The 8,765-nt window shown below is 29.7% G+C and overlaps 1 non-coding gene across 1 annotated transcript; it reads right to left on the reverse strand.

Annotated features, from left to right (window-relative positions):
• Positions 1-3,238: 3,238 nt before the first annotated feature.
• On the reverse strand, positions 3,239-3,320 carry TRNAS-AGA. The gene has a single exon. It is a non-coding gene; the product is annotated as a tRNA-Ser (tRNA).
• Between the last annotated feature and the right edge of the window lie 5,445 nt (positions 3,321-8,765).

Below are 8,765 nucleotides of genomic sequence, written 5' to 3' on the forward strand. Positions count from 1 at the left end.
ACGAAATTTGGCCACGGGTTGGCCCGGCTTGACCCGCAGGCTAGCCCGATGGGTTCACGGGCTTAGCGCGTCGAGCTGCATCGAATTTGTGTGTTGAAAACTTTATCTTGACCTGACATTTTTGGAGTGGGTTGGTAGGCTTGCCCGTTAGGCCTGACCCTTTTTCCTAACCATATACTTAAGAAAAAAATGACATGTAAGAATATTTTTATTCAATTTAGTATATAGTGAAATTTGAACGTCGTCAACTGTAGTTTTACTCATTGAGATCAACTAGTATATTAATAAAAGAAAGATTAAGTATGTTTTTAGTTCCTGAATTTTTATGCGAAATTGAACTAAAATATAGGAGTTAGTCTAGAGTAGTTTATTATTTTAATTTATTCATATACTACATATATATATATATATATATATTATATTTATTTTTCTATCACCATCATCTTTTTTATCTATTGTGAATTTCATTGTAGTGACATTGGACCGTTGATGGTTATTAGAATGTTGTTTTTGTCTATTTGTCCCTCTAGGACATCAAACTTCTTTAAGTGACAACTATTATTTTTTTTTTGTCTTCATCATTCTTTTTTATTCTATTCATTTGTAACCAATTCCTCTTTCATCAAATCAAAATCATAGTTTTTGTCTTTCACATGAATTTTAAATATTCCTTGGTTGTCTACATCTTTAATCATCTTAATCCCACAAAGTTGAGAGTGGCAAATTAGGTCATGGTCCATGGACCACCTGCTAGCCCACCAAAGCGAGTCAGGTTGGAATTTTCAACTCAATAGTTTGTTTTGGCCCGATCCGCCTAAATTGGTGTGCCAAAGGTAGGTTCACCCACCCAAACTCACTTGTTCATTTTTTTCTTAAAGTAAAAATTAAATGTTATATATTATATTTTTTAAAGATGTAAATATTAATAACATTGTAGTTTAAATCATTAATACCTACAAATTAAGTTCTAATTAATAGTTATAATAGAGTGATTTAACATATAAATATAATAATTATTTTAATTTATCCAAATTCTTATAAAATACTTATATGATTAAATATGATTTTAATATTTATTTATACGTATGTATATAAACAATTTTCAAAAATAAAAAATTAAGAAAAAAAAGGTGGCGGGCTACCTATCTTATGGTAGGGCAGGTTACAATTCATGGCCTGTTTTTGGTGGCGAGTCAGTCCGACCCGGTCTATTTTTGATAGGCCAAGGGCGAGCTGGGCTAAAACGAATTAGGTTGGTCTATTTTGTCATCTCAACATAAAGTTTATTTTCGAATGACATTTCCTAACTTTTCTCTAACAATTGAGTAATACTAAATAAATTTTGAGTAATCCTAGAAATATTTAAGACATAAAAGATAATTTGACACCTAAATAGTTTGAATTGTAATTATTCTTGTACCTTTCACAACCAGTTATTCTTCATTCCCTATTCTTACTTTACAAATATTATATTTATTAAGCTCTTTGAAACGTTCTTAATCAAGAGTCATATGATTTCTAAAACCACTATCTATAAGCCAATATTTTGTAGATTTGTTAGTTATAGCACATGACATTGCAAGAAGTAGTTTATCTTCTCATTCATCTTCTACAATCTTTAACATCTTCTTAAGAAGTTGAAATTTTCATGTCTTTTCCACATGTCCCAATTGACCACATTTGTGAAATTTTGCAATGTTGGTGATATTTTCCTTACAACAGTGACAAGATTGAAAAACTCATGTATTGTTATTTTGGTTGATTTGTTCTTTTTTTAGTTCTTAATTTTCAAAACACTTTGATTAGTATGAAGTAAATACCTTCAAGTGCATGGTCTTTTTTCACTAATATTGATTGCTTTTATGCATCTAAGTTATGTATCACTTCTGTCAAAGTAATTATAGATAGATTCTTTGTGTTTTCTAATAATAAAAAAAAAAATTGTATCTCTCCAAGAGTATTACCAAAGTTTTCTCAATAGGTTTAAAATCTAAAAACTCTTTATCCAATTAGTAATGTCCAACAATTTTTTGAGTATTTCTTAAATTTTCTTTCATACTTTATACTTTATTTTCTACTAGTGTATGTTTGTGATTTTATTTTATTTAAAAACATGCAATGGTCTGTAATGATAACGTAACAATGAGAAAAAAAAAACATAATTTGTTAATTAAAAGTTCAATGTCTAACTCAATTCAAAATTTTAAAGATAAAATTTTAATTAAAATAATGCTCAAAATCATATTTTTTTTTCCATATAAATAGACAGGTGTAAACTTTTTTTTCAGTATTCTTAAAAACCAAATAGTATTTCATAATCCATTTGGTTAAAATCAAAATTTATTAATTAAAAATATATTGTTTAACTTAAAAGAATGTTTGACAAAACTACGTGATAAGTAAGATGATAGTACATAACTTGTTTACTACCTTATAAGTTTTAAATTTGTGTTTATTGGATGAGAAGTATTTACTACATTAGTTGGTAAATATAAAATGACATGAAGTTACATAATTATATAATTTGTATTAAATAAATAAATTATTTTGTGCTTATAATTATAGATTTTCTAAAGTAGTTAAACTTTTTATTAGTTTGGTTCTATTTATTTTCTTAAAAGTTGTATAAACGTTTTTTTTTATTTGGATAACTCATTTTATTTAAACTAGTTAATATAATAACTATTAATCAAATTCAATTTTTATTTATTTTCATGATTTTTTATTTATTTTTTAATTTAAATGACATTACATTGAATTTAATTTTACAATTTTAATTAAGTGTAGTTTTTGAATAACATAATGACACGTTAATAACTTTAAGTTATAATATTAAATATTTTCTAACTTGTAATCACATACAAAATAAAAAGCAATCCACTAAATACTAAAAATAGCATAATAATTATTTGTTCTATAAAATTAAAATAAGTAATACTAGGTAAAAAAAATAAAAATAACAAAAATATATCAAAATATAAAGGATAATAATAATAAAATTATGAAGTATAAAGCAGCTTAATTAAGTTGTAATTCCGAAAACGACATATCTTGGTATACAACACTTTTATATTGATTAACCCAACTTATAAACTACTAAAATAAATTAATAGTTTACTTATTAATCTTCTAAATTTACTCTTTCAAACATTTAAAAAAGAAATTCACTTGTGATACAAACACAATAATTACCTGATTAAGTGAAAATAAACAATTATTCAAAAAAAAAATATAAAAACGTGAGCGGCAGGATTCGAACCTGCGCGGGCAGAGCCCACATGATTTCTAGTCATGCCCGATAACCACTCCGGCACGCCCACCTTGATGTTAATATCAACACTTTATTATTATTGAAAGAAATATTTCACAAAAAAAGTCTTAATTACCAATAACCTAGGAATTCAATTATTCATTACCCCACGTTGTTGAAAGTGAGGAACCTAATTTTAAGAGCATTTGTTCACGCCCCCACTACTAGCTAGGTGGGTAATGGAGGAGAAAGAGAACCTCTCACCACACAATGTCTTACCTAACAAATTTTGAATGCACATTTATCTTAATTATGTCCAAATCTTGTTTTATTTTAGGTGATCCCTTACGGAAATTGAACATCTATCACAACTAGTATTTGAAGTCTTAACCATTTTCCATAGAATATACCCTAAGTAGGTAGTGGAGCAGTAAGAGATTCCAGTATCTGTATAAGACCCCACAGATATTCTATGAGAGGAAAGTTATGGAAGAGCAACATGTATGTTGCAATTGGTATTATACACATTTGGTTGAAACACCTTTTGCTAGAAAGGCTAAATGAGTCTCTCATGATATAGGCACTAAAGTTTGCCCAATAAAATTCATCATCATGATCTCTTGTTTTGTATAATGTGAATAATTGGAATGATCCATTTGTACTTATCACCATGATTGACCCACTTAAATCCTTGAATTCCTACATCTAATCATGGTTTAGACTCTTCACTTTCTTAAAGCAACATTTTATGACCTAAACACCTAAATTGTCTTGTCATCATTATTTCAAATGTGGAACTTGATCATCACAAGATTCTAAAGGATTCCTTGCCAAGAAAGAGGGACAGTGTACAATGCAACCATAACCACATTTCTTAAAGTCACTGCACTCTTCAAAATGAAAGAGCCTCTTTTTTCCTCAGTGTTAGTTTTGAGCCTCAAATATTGGCTCAAAAGCTGTGTTGTAGTGGCAAAGTGTGGTCCTCACAACTTTTTTTGTCAACCATGCTTCTAAAAGATAGCTGATGAAATTAAGTGTCAAAGAATCTTGCTTCTGCTGCATAACAAAAAATGTAGCTGCTACAAATTTCAAACCACATAAGGGTCATTCATTTGTGCATGCTTATGGCCTAAGGTCCAACCACTTAGCATCATGTGTGGTGTGCCAAAAATTGGTTTTTTGTTGTTGGATTTAGTAAGAGGAAAAATGGTGGGAATGTGGGATAGTGTCTATCTATATTTAAAAGTGAATCTTTGAGATTGTGGTTGTCCATTTCGTGCTCTTGCTGGCTCTTCAAACCAACACAAAATTTGCTTAACTCAAACTAGAGTCAAATAATGGTGAAATGTTAGATTTTGTTTTCCAAGTGTTTCTTTCCATCTCAAGTCTAAAGTTTTAAATTCTTTATTCTCTTGAACTTCCCTTTTAGAAGTTGAGAACATCTAAAAAATGCAACAAAATTTGTTCCTACCATATATTCCCTTTTCTCTCATTAGCTTTCTCAAATAGGTCCTTAACCTAACAAAAACGAAAAAAAAAAAATTATCCCGAACTTAAGTTTTTTAAGATAATATCGTTAGATCAATAAATACGTTTGAGGTATTGTATATTTTAAAGTTTTAAGTATTGAAGTACCAAAACAAAAATAATAACCAATATGTTATTCTTTTTCTACACCGACCAATGTTTAGTTAAGAAGTTAAAAAAATTATAACTACAATAGCATTGTTACCAATATAATTTCACAGCGGCTTTACGTTAAAAAATAAATAATAAAACGTAGTTTATGCTATTTTTTTACAAATTACTAATCTTTTATAATGCATCCAACATCCATGCATTTTCTAAGAAGACCTAACATAAATAGAATTCCATCCAGTTTGAAATAGAAACAAAAACCAAATCACATTATAGTTTAAGAATTAAAAAGATAGTTTACTTTAAGTTAAAATTACTTTATACATAAATCGTAAAATTTATCACTTATAATTTTTCTAAATTTATAATTTTAACTTATGCATAAGTTAGTTTTAGTTTTAAAAATATATTTTGTTTTTTGTATTTTTTTTTTTGTAAATTTTGTTATGCACATATTAATACCAAATATACTATAATTTTATTTCAGTTTCCAATTTTATCATCACATGTATATTTTGAATATTACATTTTCATCTAAATCAAAACATTTGAAAAACAAATATTCTAAAACTGTTATCAATAGTAAAATAAAAAATTCAACATCATGTCTTTGCCTACTTTTACAATTGATTGATCTTAAGTATATAAGTACGCAATAGATTTCCATTAATATATACACTATTTTAAAACATCAATTTATATTATAAAATTTGAAATATTGTTTAATTTTAAAATATTTTGTGACTTGTAATTTTTATTACTGTTGAACACATGTTTGAGTATAATTTATCTTTTTAAATTATATAAGCAAGTTGTCGTTCTAAGTATGCTAAACTTATTCTCCTTCAACAAATGGATAGAAAGACATAATTGAGAAAGAAAATTCTAACACGAAATTATTTTATTATGTGGTGAATTGGCACATTAAGTGTAATGTTAGCTTATGTTTGGTGAAGAGTGGATTCAGGATTTAATGGAGGTAAGATGTAAGAATATACAACTTTCCAAGGATATTTTCATTGATATGAAGGTAAAATGCAGGAATATACAATCTTCAAGGATCACTTTCCATTGATGATATTTTATATTGGGCTTTGCTATTTTATATTGGGCTTTGGATAGAACTGGTCAAAGAGTCTCTCACGAGGAAATAAGGTCAATAGTACATAGGGGTGGCAACGCGGACCAGTCTAGTCCGTTTAGGTTCGTCCTGCATTTGCCCTACAAAATGTGGGTCGAGTCGGAAAATGCAGGCTAAAAAGTCTGGTCCTCATCGCATAAGTGTGAGTCGCAGGCCTTCTTTTTTTTATAATTTTTATAATAAAATTTTCAATATTCAACATATTGAGAAACTTTAACAAATTCACAAAATTAAGTAAAGATTTTGGAGAGTTAGATGATAAATTGATAATTCAACATTTTCATCATATTTATATTCATACTTTGACATACAAGATGTAATATTCAAATTTTAGTACATTCAAAAATATATAATACTTGTCTTTTTCACTCATACAAGAATTTGGAACATTCATATATAAGTCTATAAGGAAAGTAACCGATATACACAAGTGCAAGTTTTTTTTTTTATGCGGACTAGCAAGCCAACCCGCACAGACTGTGGCCCAGTCTGCGTGGACTGCAATGCATGCTAGGTTTTTGCAGGCCAGCAGACTCGATATCTTGGCCCGCCCCGCTTGTTTGGCTGACCTGCCGACTGGTCCACCAAACCAAACCCACATTACTACCCATAATAGTACATGAATGCGAGAGAAACCGAAGACCCATCAAAGTGACTCTATTTTAATTAATTAGTGATAAAAGAATTTCAAAAATATATTAATACCGGAAACTTATTACCCAATATAATTTAATAATGATTTAATATATTTTCAAAACTAAAAGTGGAGCAAAGTTACGGATGATTAAAATTTAATAGGTCAAAATTGTTTATAAAGAAATCTATGAACAAAATTAAAAATTAAGGGACAAAAATTATTTTGGAGAAAAAAATTGTTAGGATCAAATATCCGAATATTGAAAGATATGAAAATAAAAATTACGCAATTAAGATTTAATCAATGAATTAGACACAAATGGTTAATACATTAAACCCAAAATTGAATGGTTCAAGCATCGTTTTTTTTTTCACGCGCAATCCTTGATGAGAATAATTTTTGTCTAACTTTAGTTAACTTTCAACTAAATTAGAATAATGGTGGTCTGAATATTTATTTCTTAAAATATTTTTAAAGTTAAATAATAAACACACATTGTTTTTTATTGGTCTCAATATTATAATTGAGATTAGTCTGTTAATCGATAGAAAATTACCGAGTGGAAAACAAAAAACAAAAAGGTCTTTTGTTGGAGTGTCGAAATAAAGAATGAGTAGGCCTAAAAACTTCCAGCCCATGCCCAAAGACCAACGCTCTGGTAATAATACAACATCTTCTTTCTACATTTCCATAAATGAATTATTTACCTTTATTTTCTTCACTTCATTTTCTTCTTCCTACACCAACATCGCAGTCCTTTCCAATGCTCTTCATCTTCTTCCTATATCAACTTTGCGTCTTTTTTACCCGTGTGGTGCAATTCCATTCACAAATTACAAAAGTGGTGCAAGATTTGAAAATTTTTTCATCCAACACAAGTCATGCAAAGCTGGCATATTTCATTTAAAGTTAGTTGAAATCTTGGCAAAACAACATGACTTTGGTGTATAGTTGAAGTTATGACATATTCACACAACTTTGATTAAAAGTTAATTATTGAACAAAGCAAAGTTGTGCCATTATGGCACGACTTCTCTGAGAAATATTAAATAAAGAAGTCGTAGTACATTGACAAAACTTCATTGAGGAAGCTTAAATGAAGAAGTCATACTATGTTGGCATGACTTCAATGTTAATGTGAATTGTGTTGAAGTCGTGTTATACTAGTAAAAGTTGTTTAATAGGAAGTCATTTACAATTGCGAGGACTTCAATTGCAGGTTACATTACAAGAATGCATTGTTTTAGCTTCCAAATTATAGCGTCGAATGAGTGTGCGACGCAAATTATGTTGGTTAGACCTACGCAAAACCGACATTAACAAAAAATTATTTAGAAACAAAAATTATCTATTCGCGAAAATGTAAAAAATGATTAATTTGAGGTTTTCATTGGTTTGGTCGACACATACATGCCAAATAGCTAGCGTCGGATGGCCGACGCATAACAATTTAAATTTTTGCGTCGTCTAGCCCACGCATACATTGTTGAGGTAAAAAAACACATAAGAGTTTTAGGTAAAGTATAGGGGGAAAACATCAGATTTCACTTTTCCCCTTTCAACTTTACACCTTTCCTCGAGTGAGCTCCAGTTTTCCTTCCTTCCCTTTGGCGCGGGATTTCTTCCACGAGTGGGCGAGCGAAACTCCAACTAGCTTCTTCGACGATGCCACCTTCTATGATGAGGCATGGTTCTGCAACGTCACTAGTTGCTTTGTCGAGATGACTGTAGTGACGAACGTGGAGGCTTAAGCGAGAGAGGGTGCGACAACAAGCTTCCTTCACCCTACAACTTCTCGTCAGCAACACAACGCAAAAACTCTCTTCTCTACGACCAAAAAACTCTCTTCTCTACGACGAAGAGTTTTTTCAAAGGCATAGTTTAGGGATTTTTTTTCACCCCAAGTGGATTTTTAAAGCATCCAAGTCAGTGATTGTACTATGTTGATTGAATTCTAGTTGACTGAGTAGTTTTTTGGTTGTGGGCCAAAATTAGATTTGTAGAATGAGCATTTTAGGTGGATGGACTTTGAGCTAAAATTTTGAACATGAGGTGCATGAGTTACTGCGATTTGAATATGCGTTGAACTACAAATTATT

This window comes from Vigna unguiculata, chromosome 3, assembly GCF_004118075.2.
Source record: "Vigna unguiculata cultivar IT97K-499-35 chromosome 3, ASM411807v1, whole genome shotgun sequence".
NCBI classification, from domain to species: Eukaryota; Viridiplantae; Streptophyta; class Magnoliopsida; order Fabales; family Fabaceae; genus Vigna; species Vigna unguiculata.